Source organism: Centrocercus urophasianus, unplaced genomic scaffold, assembly GCF_019232065.1.
Source record: "Centrocercus urophasianus isolate 14NV4802_14NV808 unplaced genomic scaffold, USGS_Curo_1.0 seq_2, whole genome shotgun sequence".
Lineage (NCBI taxonomy): Eukaryota > Metazoa > Chordata > Aves > Galliformes > Phasianidae > Centrocercus > Centrocercus urophasianus.
The window spans coordinates 5913893-5928596 of NW_024884755.1; the positions used below are offsets into that span (position 1 = coordinate 5913893).

Below are 14704 nucleotides of genomic sequence, written 5' to 3' on the forward strand. Positions count from 1 at the left end.
CTCCTATTAATCTGTTGTACCCTGAGGGAGTAATAATCGTGATCTCTTTCCTGACTCTTTGAATCATCGCTGTTCTCTCCGGCAGAATTTCTCAGCACATACCACAGGATTTCCCCATGCTTCCAAAATGTTAGAGAGGCTTTCGGGCTGTTTGGAGTTGGCTGTTGTGTTCACAGAAGTGTAAAAATACAGGGATGACTCTGGGCTTACCTTTTATCTGTTGCAGGTGGCCTGTGCCTGAAGTTCTGAGGTCCATATCCCATAGTGCTGAGGAAGGGTTCCTATGGCTCCTCGCATAGCCTGTGCAGTCTGCAGACAGTGGATTGATTTGAGCTTGCCTTCCTTGGGCTGGCTAACAAGGCCGTTCAGCTTTGAGTCCATGGGATCTGCCTGGGTAAGGCATTGTCTTGAGGAAGAGCTGCTGCCAGTTTTTTGTTTTCCCTGCCACAAGCTAACTAGAAGCCAGATTTTCAAGACAAGGTAAGAAACTTATATGAAAACATTTATACTACTTTGGGTCAAATGCAGTTGCATCCAAAGAGCCAATTTTGCATAGTAGCCAATTTTGCATAGATCAGAGGCTTGTAGCAAAGCAATTCATTACTTATGTTAAGCTGGTCTGGTATTTCATAGGATGTGCAATTTCATGTAAGCTGTGTTACACAGCGACAGAAACTTTTCTGCACGCTTTGTGGAAAAAATAATGTTCTTATGCAGAGAAGGAGCATGTGTTGTGTTGGAAGGAGCTTCACAGATCATCAGATAAAATCAGGTTTATATTCTTCTGCTATTATGAAATACTTTGTAGTGTGTTTAATATTTGGTTGTATCAAATTTAAATACACTGTAGGGAATCTTTGTCTAGAAGATGTCATTTAACAATGGAATGTGATTGACTGTTTGGAACCTTAAAGAACTGATAAAATGGCACAGAGGAGGTGAAAGCAGATAACTGATACAGCCAAGTTGTTAGTAGAGTCAATACAAAATGTGTCTGAATGTGGGCAAGGACATTTTTATAAGGTTTTTACAGCAAAGAATTATGTGATTAGGAAGCTGGGGTCAAGAGTGTGACCCTAGAGTATGGCAAGTTGCATGACGTGAATGCAGAGAAGAGAATTGCTGTTGTGAACAGTGGACCAAAGGGAAGAGTGACAGCACCTGAAGAGCTATAGTAGTCTGATCTAGCAAATCAGTTAGGGCCGTCTTGACATGAAATATGAAAATAAATTTTCAGAGATTCTTGTCGTCTTAGTCTAAAATGTTTCTGTTATTTCCTGGAGTCAAGGCCAAAATGTTCTGCACTGTTCAAATTTCAGCCTCACCGGAACTAACTTGTAAATTCAGATAATGTACATGCCAGTAAGAGTGTAATCCTGACAGACTTAACAAAAAAAACATCCCCACACATCATTAGGATATTTATTCTGTGCTACTCTTCAATTGCTAGGGACTGTTCAGAATGGCTGCCATTGTCTAACACTGGTTGTGACGTGCCTGCAATTTACTGAAGTTATCGATTTCAGTAGACGTGTCCCATTTTCTCAGTCTCACAGCAATAAAATTCCATTATAAAATGCGAGTATTTCATGTACAGTCCCTTGTGTGAAGAACATTTAATAGAATAAATGGTAGAAGTGCATTTGCAGTTTATGTAATGACTACCATGCAAGAACAAGCACAGCCAAAAGTGCAGTTTTGCTGATCTGTGGGATGTATTTTACTTTACAATTCTTTTGAAAGATTCTTATTGGCACTTAAAATAGAGACTACATTGGACATGAGTGTAACTGCTTTAAGTATAGATGTTCTTCTTATTTTCATTTTTTTAATCAAGGAGAGTGAAAACAAATTGCAAGCCATCAGCTACATCATCAACCATTTGTAGACTTTCAGAACTTACAAAAAATCTTGTTTGACTTAGTAGGTGTACTTAGCATGTTTGAGGGGAGAAGGGTGAAATGCTTTTCTGCCTAGCTGGCATTGCTTACTTAACAGACAGTAACAGGAGGAGGAAGCACATGTAAGAGATGCTAAGTTGTCTTCTGTGAGTCCATCTCTGTGCTGCATCTGCAAGATCCTAGTTTAGGTGCTAAAAATCTTTATCTAAAAATAGATTATATGAATTACCCCTCCAATAATTCTTCAGTATTTGTGTAAATCTTTTTTTCTGATGCTCAGTCCTCTAACCATCTTAAGAAGCCTAATGTTGCTCCATTTGATATGGAGTAGAGGTCATTCCTGAATGTGTTTCTATTAAGAATTTTTCTCTAATTGTGCAATATACTGTTCCTTTTTGGTTTTGGTTTTTTTTTTGTTCAATGATGTCTATGTATTTCTCTTTAATTTCTCTTTTGTGGTCTTCGAATATCAAAATAGACCTCATTATTGCCTTGGGCAACTTTCAAAGTCCTTTGTGAATTGCAGGCTTGACATTAAGGCAATTATATATAAATTTTACTTTGCAAATAATGCTGTCACATGCATCTTTATTTTAATGTCATAGTCCTACCAGCATTTTTATTTCTTCTAACCCTTTTTCTTAATTTAGAGATTGGCACATTTCTTGACTTAAATGATTGCTTTATGTTGGTATCTTCTTTCTTGGTGTGAAATCACTTGGCTCATCTATCAGATTTCTTTGCTTGTCAGTGTGTGCTTTACAGCTAACACTCTTTTTCTTGCCAATTAAAAAAACACTGAGATCATAAACCTTTTTTTTTTTTTTTTTTTTTTACTCCAGTGTTACTCTTGGATAATATTCAAACAATTCCATCCAATTTTTACCAAGTGAAAGGATGCAATCTTATTCAATTTTATTAAAGGAATTCTGTATGAAGAGGTTATGAGAACAGTGAGTCTTGCCTTTTCCTAGTCTTGCTATCTCTACACCTACAGTACTAAAGTTTGTCATATTACTTCCATTCAAAAAGGAGTACTCCTTTTGTTTACCTTGCTATTTTTAAATTGGTGTTATTGTTCACATATGTACTGATAATTAGCAGCTAAGTATGCTTGAAGGATGTGGTACACAAGATGAAAAATGTCACTGTGTGTTCACTGTGGATAACATAAGATTTTCACATTGTACTTCAACATAGCACATGGCCATGTACAACAGAAGAAAAAGCGAGGCAAAGATTTCCAGTGAAATGAGGTCAAATCCAGAAGTTCATATTTCCCAGGGATGCTGACTGTGAAATTCTGTTTCTGAAGGTGCCCCAGAGAGGTGTACAAATAATGAAATACCCTCTGTGGTGTTAGAGAGTGAATGATCAACTTTCACTGATGTTTGTCCATGTCTTGCAAGCCTGACAGCAGTCAGTGTGTTTTACTGATTGCTTCAACAGAGCAGCGTGGCCTTACTTCTCAGTAAGTCTAGAAAGCCACTTCAAAACCAGCTCAGTGAAACGGAGTCCTGTACTCGCCGTGTCAGTATCTGGTGCGTGGCAGGTGCCATAGACATCAAATTTAATATTAGATCATTTAGGCCTAATTACTCTGTCAGCACACACTGTTTTGCAGTGAATTTATGCTTGTCTACTACACTTAAAAACATAGGCTTCATGTTCCTTCCCCTTCTATTTTTCCCATTCTGCATGCCTAAATGCACGTCATATCTTAATTTAAAAGAAAAAGATGACAGCATGATATTTGAGAGGACAGTAATTGTCTTTAAGATGTCAATAAAATTAAATGACATCTTTCTTGTACTAGCTTTTCCTAAGCCCAGGATTTCCTGTGTTCTTTCAGCTGCATTTTAATGGGCTTTGAGTTCATCATGTTACTGCACTGAAGATAATCTCCATATGGTGGAGGTGCTGCCAGACCTACAAGAAGGGCATTGCTGTACCTCAGCATCCTGGAGACTTTTAACAGAGTTGTAGCCAATGAATTTTAGGAATTGCAAACATAATTATGTCCTTGTTTCCTAAATAATGAACCTTTTCATATTTAACAATATTGCTTTACATGTACCATAGTTTTTGAAGCTGTTATCTGAGTCTGTATTCTCTTGCCCAGAATGAATTCTCCCAGGGATACTGTATTAAATGAGGGTGAAAATAGATACCTTCAGTGTGAATGCATTGGAATTAAATTCATAACACATTATCATAATGGTAAAGAGATTGCTAAAGAAGCTTTTATCATTTTATGTTTGAAGAGTGTTTTAAAAAGTATAATTGAACCAACAACCATGGCGTGATTTTAGGAATGTGTGATAACCAAAGTTCTGATTCCATTCATCTGAAAGGATTCTACCCAAATCCCCGAAGGCCTGCTGAATTCATGTCTATGCAGATCATGTTGAAATGATCCCTGATGTATGTGTTATGGTTTTTCTTTTTCCTATTTTTTTTTTTTTTTTTTTTTTTTTTTTTTGAAAGGGAAGGGTTTTGGGATTTGAGCTTTTTGCAACAATATTTAAAAAAATTCTCTCTTTTTTTTTTTTTTAATGTATCACTGCTTGGAATGGTTACTGTATTTCCCTCAGTTACCTTATGTTTCACTCTTTTGTTCAGTAGTGCTGAGTTACTGATATTAGAGAGCTATTTGTACTCTGAATATTAAATCTCTGTATGTTCCTTCTGAATTTTTTTAGTCTGCTCTTTGGACAAAGATACTTCTGTCCTGATCAACAGTGAGTTTAAAATCACCAGTTCCCACTGGCTTTTGTGTGCACTGGCACCTTTACGTGGTATTTAGTGTGGGCTGAAGTCTCTATCAGATAGAAGGAAGAGACTGCAGGGCAGGTGGGCGTCACACGCTAAGTGCAGTTGAGGGTTACCTCCAGGTGAGATCCTGCCATGGTGAGAGTGGGTGCAGAGCTCCCTGTGCTGTGCTCTGGGTGCCGGTATTCCTATCAGCAGGAGGAAAGTAGCACATGGTGTCCAAAACTACTCACGTTGCATTGCACACACGTTCATGCTGAGAACAGGACACTGCTGAGCAGCCCCACGCAGGCCTGGGGGCTGGAATGGGCACAGAGTTTGCCCTGGCCCTACTGTGCAGCAGATAGAGGCTGGTTATCCTAAGCTCTGCCTTGGAAATACTCTGGGCTGAAAGTAGAATACTGCTACAATTGTGAACACATTATTCTTGGCTCACTTGTGAGACTGTTAGTTTTTTGTTTGTGTACTTTGAAGTAAACTGAGTAGGAAACATTCCTTGCTTATTTCTCAGTGTAAGTAAATGCTTTTTATCTAAACAGTGAAGGTGAAGAATGGTAAAACCCTCTACGCACACATGATTTATCAGCATGAGTATTTTCTTCCTGCACAGGTGGAACCTCAAACATTTCTTTGGAAGGAGTGAAAAGCATGGCTAAAAAGAGTACCTCAAAATACCTGTCACACACAACCATAAATCTCCCTTAGACCATTCTTCTTAGCAGAACTGTAATTATACAATATATGATATTAAAATGAAGTTTGGAAACCATTTAAATTGGCAGTGCTATATGAAACCTGAAAATGGCAAAATAAAGAATGCTGTGAGAGCTGAGAATTATCTCAGCTTTCTCAGTTTGGATCCAGCTAAATCTATCAAGCTAAGTGACAGGTGATTTATGCTAACAAGAAATTGTCTGAGAGGAAAAGAGAACTGAAAGAGAATTGAATTGGGATAGACGTGAGTGAGGAGAGCGAGACACCTGAATTTCTCAGATGTGTCTAAGCATGTCATTGGATAGACAACAGCCAAGGGAGCAAAGAGAAATCACTGATCAAGCATAGAGGCAACTGGCAAGCAGTAACTGGAGAAAAGTATGGAGAAACTCTTCTAAGTATTCTGGACAAAAACAGATAATGAGCATCGGCTGATTTCATTGACTGCCTTAGTGTCACTTGTGTATTTACTAAAAGCATTTAACTCCTTACCCTCAAATCACAGCCAACAAAGCTACAGCTGAGGCACCCTGGCAGTCAGTGTGAGAGAGGCGGTGGTGAGCCGGGCAGCAGCACCTGTGTCCTCTGCAGCATGTTGCCATGCCTCGGTGCTGCTGTGTGCTCTGCAGGTCTCAGGGCTGCAGAAATGAGTTGTCCTTTTGTCTGTGTTGTCGTCCATTACACTGCTATTTCCATTTCTATGTTATTTTTCCCCTGTGCTTTTTATTATTTAACTAGAGTGGTAATGCTTTGTGCGTACACAGCTTGGAGCACAGTGAATGTTTCTGAGGGAAAAGACTACCACTGTAATTTGATTGTTAACTTCTGCTGTTGGAAGAGGAGATGTTGTCCCAAGAAGCAGCCTCGTGAGCTAATGAGTCGAGTCCAAGGAAAGCACTTGTAGCTTTTTGGAGCTGACCTATTGCAAGGCTCAGAGGAGTCCTGCGGGTGGGTAGGAAGCAGACCAAAGAGGCAGCCCATAGGCAAACCTGCTGCAGTGTGCTGCTGCTTCTGGCTGCCTGAGTGGTTGGAAGGAAGGCACTGCGTCCCTGGGAGGCAGAATGAGATGTGTGTAGGAGGAGATCAGAGCACCTGCCTGCTGGCAAGGAGCAGGAGGTAGCCCCCTTGGCTGCTACCAGAAGTTCTGGGGAAGGGACAGAGGAACTGGTTCCTTGCAGGAGGGCTGCAGTGAGCTGTCAGCAGAACTAGGCTGATGCCAGTGATGTTAGGGATGTGTTTGTCAACTTAAAATACATTTAAAAAAATTTAACTGAGATTTGTTTAGTTTTTTGCATTTTCTTTTCATCAAAAGCAGCAAATATTCAGCTTGTTGAGAGGTTGGATATGAAAGCTCATCTCTGGTGCAGCTGCCATTTATTGTGTTACACAGTACCTTTTCCATTTTATGGTGATTTTTGATGGGGAAAAAAAGTCATAGTGTTTCAGCCAATCTGCTTCTTTTCCTCCTTTATCATTTTTTAAACAATCTTTGAAATTCTGGAATAAAAAGCTGGAAAGAAGTGTCAGAGCTGAGCAGATCCAGTTCATACATTTTAGTTCCAGCTCTGCATAATTAGATCATCTGCAAACTTAATTAAATCTCCTTTTAGGGCTGTTCAGCCCTGCCTACGGATTTCCATGTGGTTATATAATAAAACCTGTATTGTTGTGTAATTACATCAGTGATGTTGGTTGCTTGAGCTGACATCAGGTTGCTTGCTTGAGGATGCAGCATTTGAAAGAGAGAGCATTTATTCTCATTTCCTTCAGTGTGTGCTTTGATATGTGCACTGTTCACCTGTGCTCATCTGATCAGTGTTTCTAGCTAATTATTGCAATTTAAGACCCATTTAGTTATAACTCATTTCATTTATTTTAATAACAAGTCCAAAGAATATATATTTCCACAGTCTGTACAGTGAATTCTTTTTATGGTAACAAGTGAATTTCTCTTTTCAGTAATGATGGTTACATTCTGGTAATTTACTCAGTTTAATAGGAATATTTCTTGTCACAGTCCTTAAAAATAACTTTTGGGGTGTGTTGGCAGTGCATTCTAATGTCACTTATTCATATAATTTGTCTTAGTGGTGCCACTCTTCTGTGACTCTTACTGTCATGCTATAGATCTGTTAGACGTTCAAACCATCTGGGAATGTCTTAATTGATTATTCTTGTGCAAATATTAGATGGAGAATTATAGCAGTAAATTCCATCTACAGCTTTTGCTGTAAGTGCTCATGCTTTAGTCCTTTGTATGAGAAACTTCTGCTTTTCTTAAAACGTTCAAGATGATTGTAAGGAAGGTTGACAGGCGTAGGGCCTGGAAGTTGGTGCAAGTGTCTATTTAATATTCATACTTAGGAAGTTTGTGTAAGTAAGTTGTGAGTATACAACTTGTAGCCTTCTGCATTGGTTACTGTGCCAGTGTATGTTTTGTGTATTTATAAGGGAACAGAAATCCTTTTGCTGCCAGTGTAGATGCCATTTTCTGTTTGCGTGTAGTTTACAGCAAAGATGAGGCATTTTCCCTTATTCTGGAAGAACTGATTGTTGTACAGCAGCATGTTATCCACCGAAGCTGGGAGACAGCAAACACTGCACATGAAGCATAGTCTCTATATAAACTATAACTACCCAGATTCTGACATATTCCAAAGATTTTGACAGTCAGCAGTTTACCTGACGCTGAGCTGGAAGCAGTTTATTTCACACTTAGATCTCCAAAAGACTGCTGTCTTCTGAGGCTAAGAATGAAACAGGGTGAGCATCTGCAGCTGTACTGCTGCTCCCTGATATGAGGGCCATGCAGGGTGAGGGCTGTGAGCTCCATGTGACTGCAGCCAGGGAACAGGATGGCTGCAGGACAGATTTGGTCCCAGATCTGTTATACCCCTCGAAAATTGCAGTATCTCTGGAGTTGACATGTTGTTGTCTTTCTTTCAACTTAAACTTGCTTCCCATGGCTGCAATCCTGTCTCGTTCAACAAGGACCCCGCAGCACCCTACCTGCATGTCACCTGGCTTTGCTTTTGTCTGTGACCAAGTTACAGAACATGAGTCAAAATAATAGTCCTCAATACTCCGCAGAGACCAGAAAGGATGTCCCTACATAACTGTGTAGTGTTGGAATGCAACTTTGAATCATCTTGATTCAAAGAGACTCTGAATCTCCTTGAAGTTGTATTTTCCAGTCTTTCCTTAGTATTGCCTGCTGAAGAAAATGGTAGGCAGCCTTGAGAGCTCACGTACATACGTGTCTCCAGCAAAGATCAAGGGAACTATCTAGTACTTGTCTGGTAATTATTCAGGCCTTAGGACACCGTTTTCTTGGAAATACACACAGGGCAGAATTGGAAATAACTATAATAAATTATTCATTTCAAGGAAATTAATATGCTAGCTACAAAAATAATCACTCTGAAATGCAAATATAGTTAGAATGGTTTAGCTGGTTACATATTGATAATTAATATTTATGGAAGTATAGGTTGTCATCAAAGTTAGCTTTGAATACTGCTTATTCCACTTCAAAATTAAGTCTATGAGAATTTGTAAATACAAATTGTGCTATTTCCTACAAACAGTTTTAGACTCTAATTTTAATTTTGACCTAAATGCTTATTCTGTTTATATTTCTAATTCTCCAAGGTATAACTAGTGTTTCATCTGCTGTACAAATAGACATTATGATTGCAGAAATAGAACAGGAAAAAATTGGAAATCAAAATGCTAAAAAGATAAAATTTGTGCTTTTAAGTGAAGTGTGACGAATAAAAACATTTATCAGCTGTGCTGTGTGACTCGTGTAAATGCTATGACTAAAATAATTCTTTGTACTTCATTTGTGCTACAGCCTGTATTACAGAAGTCATTTTATTGTAAGCTAGTTTGGGAACAAAACAAGAGGACAAAATAATAATGTTATCTCTTCAGGAAAAGAGTGCTCCCTGATCTTTCTGAATTCTGGCTACTGGGGATAGCCAGAAAACTGCTCAAATGTATTTTAATCCTGTCAAGGTGCATACTTTGGGTATGTAAGGTGAAGATGAGTTCAGTTAGGAATTGCTGTATAGCATTATTCCTACACAGCTTCTTTTTTTCATAGCAAATATTTAGCGATACAGTAAGTCGAAATGGAAAACACTGAGTTATATGAGATACCTTGATTTTAGTCTCCCAAATGCTTGCACTGAGGACTACTAAAATCACAGATGTATCTCTGAATGGTAGCTTATGTTTCTCTCTCCAGACTGTAAAAACTAAAGACAGAAAAGGGCAACTGTTCCTGGCTGTGCTCTCAGACCTTGGCCTTTCCTCAGTTCACTTGCAGATCAGTTCCATGGCATGGGACTTTTTAGGGGACTCTGGGAGGTGTTTCACTTAGGATCATATGAATCTCAGTCACCCCAAGAGCACCTGAAGTGCTCCCAGAGTCATGTTCATCAACAGTCTGACTGAAAGCTAAACAAATATTCCTTTTATTGCATAAGGAGAAGTCCTAAATGTTTGTAAATGTTCAGCTTGATACGAAGGCCCTTATTCAGTAATGCCTGTGTTAAACCAATAGGTGCTCTGATTAGGACAGTCAGCCAAGTCAGCATTCTGCCAGCTGTGCAGTGCCACTCCATTTGCTGAAGACTACAAAACAATGTCAGAGGAACTGAAATGTAGTAGAAAAAGCTTTAGAAATGTTCAAAATATTCTACCAACTATCTCAAAGTTCACAAGCAGGTAGAAACAGATGAGCTGAAAGGGGCTTGTATTTTCACCAAGTCTGAGAAATACTGATGTAAGGAATTCTTAAGCAGCTCTGTTCCACTTTATATTCAAATTGCTAAACAAAGGTATTTGAACTTCTTTTCTGTGCAAGGAAAAGCACAGAGTGAATCTGGTGGATATTTTTATTCTAATTTAAAAGACCATAGAATACCAGGGGAATATGTGGGAAAGCAATATTATGAAAGCGTGTAATCTATTTTTATCTAACCTTTAATGTAGTGTAGTACGTGAAAATGAGTGGAAAGGTAGTACCTGCAGTCTCTGAATCACTTCATTATCAACACTGACTTGCGTGATTTGAAATTGCTCTCCTTATCCACGTTCTGCCTCTTCCCTTATCTGTAGCTATAATGGATGCCTGGATACACCTATCAATGCAGGTGATGGTGCTGTCACTTTTACCTTTCACTAATATTTCTTTCCAAGCTCTTTTTTACTACTGATCCTTGGCTTTGTGAAAATTTCTTCCTATTCTTCCGTACTTTCTATAGAGGATGCCAAATACTTATTTTTCCTGTGTTTCATTTATCTGGCCTTATTTTATCGTGTTGCACAGAAATGATGCTGCAAAGTACTAGGAATGTGAGGGATAACTTCTGTTCACAAAATGCAAAAGTTAGCCTTTTGAACATTCCCCGACTTTGTCTTGAATTACTGTTTTTCATTTTAGTTGTGTTAGTCAGATTTCTAGCCAAAATGAATGTTATCTTATATTTTTATGATCTCAATAATTAGTTTTCTGGATTTGCACAGGGTCCTGACTTAGAGTTCTGGGTAAGGTTCCTTTCCTCTGCAGCCTCCCTCACTGCTGCTTTTGTGTGTTTCCAAGCTCCTAGCTCTGATAGTAATCTATTTCTACCTAGGATATGTGTGTATTTGTCTCCTCTGACTCATCTGGTGTCTTTTGTAGTGGGAATATGAGAGAAAGAATACGAACTGCTTTTAGTATGTGAGAAGGCAGAAGCCTGCAGTTCAGTACAGTTTGCCTTAAGAGAAAAAGAAAAAAAAAGGTGAAGGAAGTGAGGAGCAAAAGAGAGAGAGATTGCTCTGGAAAGCGTCCCAGATTATACATCTGCCCCTGTAATTCGAGCTGGGATTTAACACAGAAGTAGTGAAGTTGATTGAGTATCTTAACAGTGCGGAATAATCTCCCTTTTTTGTGACATGTGTTTTTGAATCCCTCCCTCACAGACCAACCCTGTCACCCCGAACGTTTGAATGCTGCTTAGCATACTTGCTAAATATAAAAATTAAACACCTGCATGGTTGTTATGCACAGCTGTACCCATCTGCTGAGCTTGCCACTTGCTTTGATTAAGAGCAGGTTAAGAGAGGCTTTAATTAAAGAAAGTCCGTAACACAGTTAAGCATCCACCTCTTCAGCTTCTTTCCTTGATTATACATTTTTCTGCCTTTCTCCTTGCAAATGACAAATTATTGGCTCCAGAAAAAGGTACAATTTAATAATAACAATAGATAATCATTTACCAGCTTAAATATAGATCATCTAGACAGCACATTTACACTGGCACATCAGCTGTGATTTTTGGAGGAATAACCACTGCTTCACAAGTGGGGTGTGGGGCTAACAAAGTGCTCTTGTTAGGCAGGTGCTGTTTGCTAGTGCAGTGGTATCAGGATTCTGTGATATTGTGCTGTTCCCATGAGTAATAATCATAGTTCTCTTTTAACTGTAGTTATCTGTGATTAGTATAGGAATAGGTGTTCTGTGCTGAGGTGCATAAGCCAAGAGAAAAATTCCACGTAATTTTGTTGTAATCGGGACATTTCACAATGGAAGCAAGACAGCCCAATGACATTGCAGAGTTACGCCTCTTAATACTGTAATGGCACTGAGGCAAATGGCCTTGGTGCAATCCCAAATAAACATTGGAGCAAGCACCACCTAATCAGTACGTGCTCTTGAGTTGCAAACTTTCTTCCTTCAAATAGCTGCGACTCAGTAAATTTGCATCTTAATGAAAATTAGCTATATTGAAGTAAACAGTGATAAAATGCGTGTAATAATTGCTATGTGTGGTTAATACAGATATTCTTTCTGTAGCACTCTTCTCCTGATTGCGGTTACTACCCATGGTCTGCTGTTTGCGATGAGAGCAGTAATCAATGATACATTTAAACGAAAGCTAAACATTTTGTGTGCAATAGGATCATGAAATTTAGTGCGGGGCTTGGGGGGCTGTGGTCTGTCTTGTTGTCAGCGCCTTGAATTTTGCAAATAAGTGAAATTAAAATGGCAAATAGTTGCATATGCTGAGTTGTAAGTGACTTCTGAGTGCACCCTGGTGATTGCTTTTCATGAAAGGAGCTAAGGGATGAGGAAAACATACAGCCAGTAGAGCTCCTGCATGTAAGAAGAGTAAAAAACACATGCTGCATTAATAGAAAGCAAAGTTCCAACATATCAAAATTAACAGAAGACAAACCTATAGCAGAATATTTGATCTCCCATCACAGAAATTGGTAGATCTCTGGCAAGTTGGAGAAGTCGTCATTCCATGATGCTAGTGGACTAATAAGCTGTTAAGCAGAGCAGGGAAACTTAAACTGCAGTATTTTGTACCAGCTTTCTTGTTGAAAGCAGCTGACCTATGTTTCATTGAAAATTACTGAATGAATTTATGTATGTTCTGAGAGTAAATCTGACATTGATTTCTCAGAGTAGGGTAGGGAGGAGAAGATGTGAATTACAGCAAACCTAGAGAACTTCTTCCAGTTGAAACTGTTCTCAAAAGTATGTACTGAATCTATCTGAATTGCACAAGAAAATAGCTGATAAGTTGTTGTGGATTTAATTAAGCTTCATGTGTTATTTTGCTTGTTTGGGAAATAGTATGGAACGTATGCAGTTAGAATGTAAAAAGGAAAGAAATGACATATATGTCCAGGATGACTTGTTGCTATTTCAGAGGTGTCCATCCGGTTTTCTGAAGGAAATGAAGTGATACAAAGAATTCCAGGAGGACACTTACAACAGGGGCGAAGTTTTGCGCCGAGGCAGAGTTCAGAAAGAGAGATGTATTAACAGAACAAACCTTGCTAGGATTAGTGGAATGAGGAATAAAAGGAATTATTCCAGACTTCACTTTTCAGTTGAATGGCAGCCAATTTTTGAGTTATTCATGTTAAAAGAATACATAGCTTTATGTTTGAAATACATTGATTTTTACCTCTTTGTCTTTTTGACATTTATTTTTCAACTTGAGTGTGATTTGACTTTTTTCTCTTTTCCTAGCACATTTCCATACACAGGCCTAAAAAACAAAAGCTAGAAATGAAAGCAGGAAGAAATAGGCTATGAAAGTCGTTCTTAAACATAGGCAACATGTGGAGGCCCAGCCATGTCCCTATTAATTAAATTTTTTTCTGGCCACTTCTTGTCCAGGATCAGATTTATTTGAGACATGTGGCAGCGCCTTCTTCAAATCCTACAAGAATTTTATGTATGTAAGTATATATAAAGAATTTTAAAATTGGTGTCTGCATTTTCTGTCCAGGTTGTAAATGACCCTTTCCTCAGTAGATCTTGGTATCATCCTAGAACTTCAACTTGAGTTATTGATGTAATAAATATTGTCTTTCTGACCTTCTTAGCCTATTGAAATGGTGCTTTTTGAATGAGTAGTGTTTTCACTAACGTTTGGCGTTTAGCAGTGTGTGTCTTTGTTAAGACTCAAAAAAAGATTCCCCTTTCACATCAAAATGAAATGAAGACCTTTTCTCTTTTTCAGTACTCATTTGTCTTTGCTCTGGGAGCTTACTAAGCCCAGGATTAGGGAGGCTCAAGTGTCCACACTGAAAAACACAAAAGAAGGAGTGTTGATCTCAGGTATCTCTCATCTTGGTTAGCACAGGGAACTTGTGCCTATTCTGAGATCTCATTCTGACCAAAACTTTTATCCTAGACATGAAAAGACTTCTATCCTCTCCAGGAAGGCCTTATTGCAGCCTTTCAACGCTTAAAAAGGGCTTATAAGAAAGATTGAGAGATTCTTTTTTTTTTTTTTTTTTTTTTATTACGGACATGCAGTGATGGAACAAGGAGTAATGTAGTAATGTTTTTAAGCTGAAAGAGGGTAGATCTAAATTAGATATTAAGTCTTTCCTCGAAGGTGGTGAAACACTGGAACAGTTGCCCACAGAGGCTGTAGCTGCCCCATCCCTGAAAGTGTTCAAGGCCAGCTTTGGCCATCCTGGGCTGGTGAGGGGTATCCCTGCTCATTGCAGGGGTTTGAAACCAGATGATCTTTACCTGTTTGCAGGAGCACCAGACTTCAGCACTTGTTATAGTATTCAGTTTTCTCAATAATCTGGAGAAAAGCATCCACCCCAACTGCAAATGGCTGCATTTATCAACGAAGCTATTTATAAAAAATGGGCATTATAATATCAATCAAGATGACAATTTTTACAAAATTGACCTTTGTAAGTAAGAAACAACAGGGTGAAAGTCAATTTGCATTCTGAGTAACACTGCTAAACTGCAGTGCAGATATTCCAGCCACTTTATCAGA

General features: G+C 38.6%; 1 long non-coding RNA gene across 1 annotated transcript in view; it reads left to right on the forward strand.

Moving 5' to 3' along the window:
* Positions 1 to 14704, forward strand: part of LOC122161681 — a 161813-nt gene that overhangs the window by 81263 nt on the left and 65846 nt on the right. The window contains exon 4 of the long non-coding RNA XR_006169244.1: positions 227 to 480. This is a non-coding gene — a long non-coding RNA (uncharacterized LOC122161681). The remainder of the gene's footprint in view (positions 1 to 226; positions 481 to 14704) is intronic.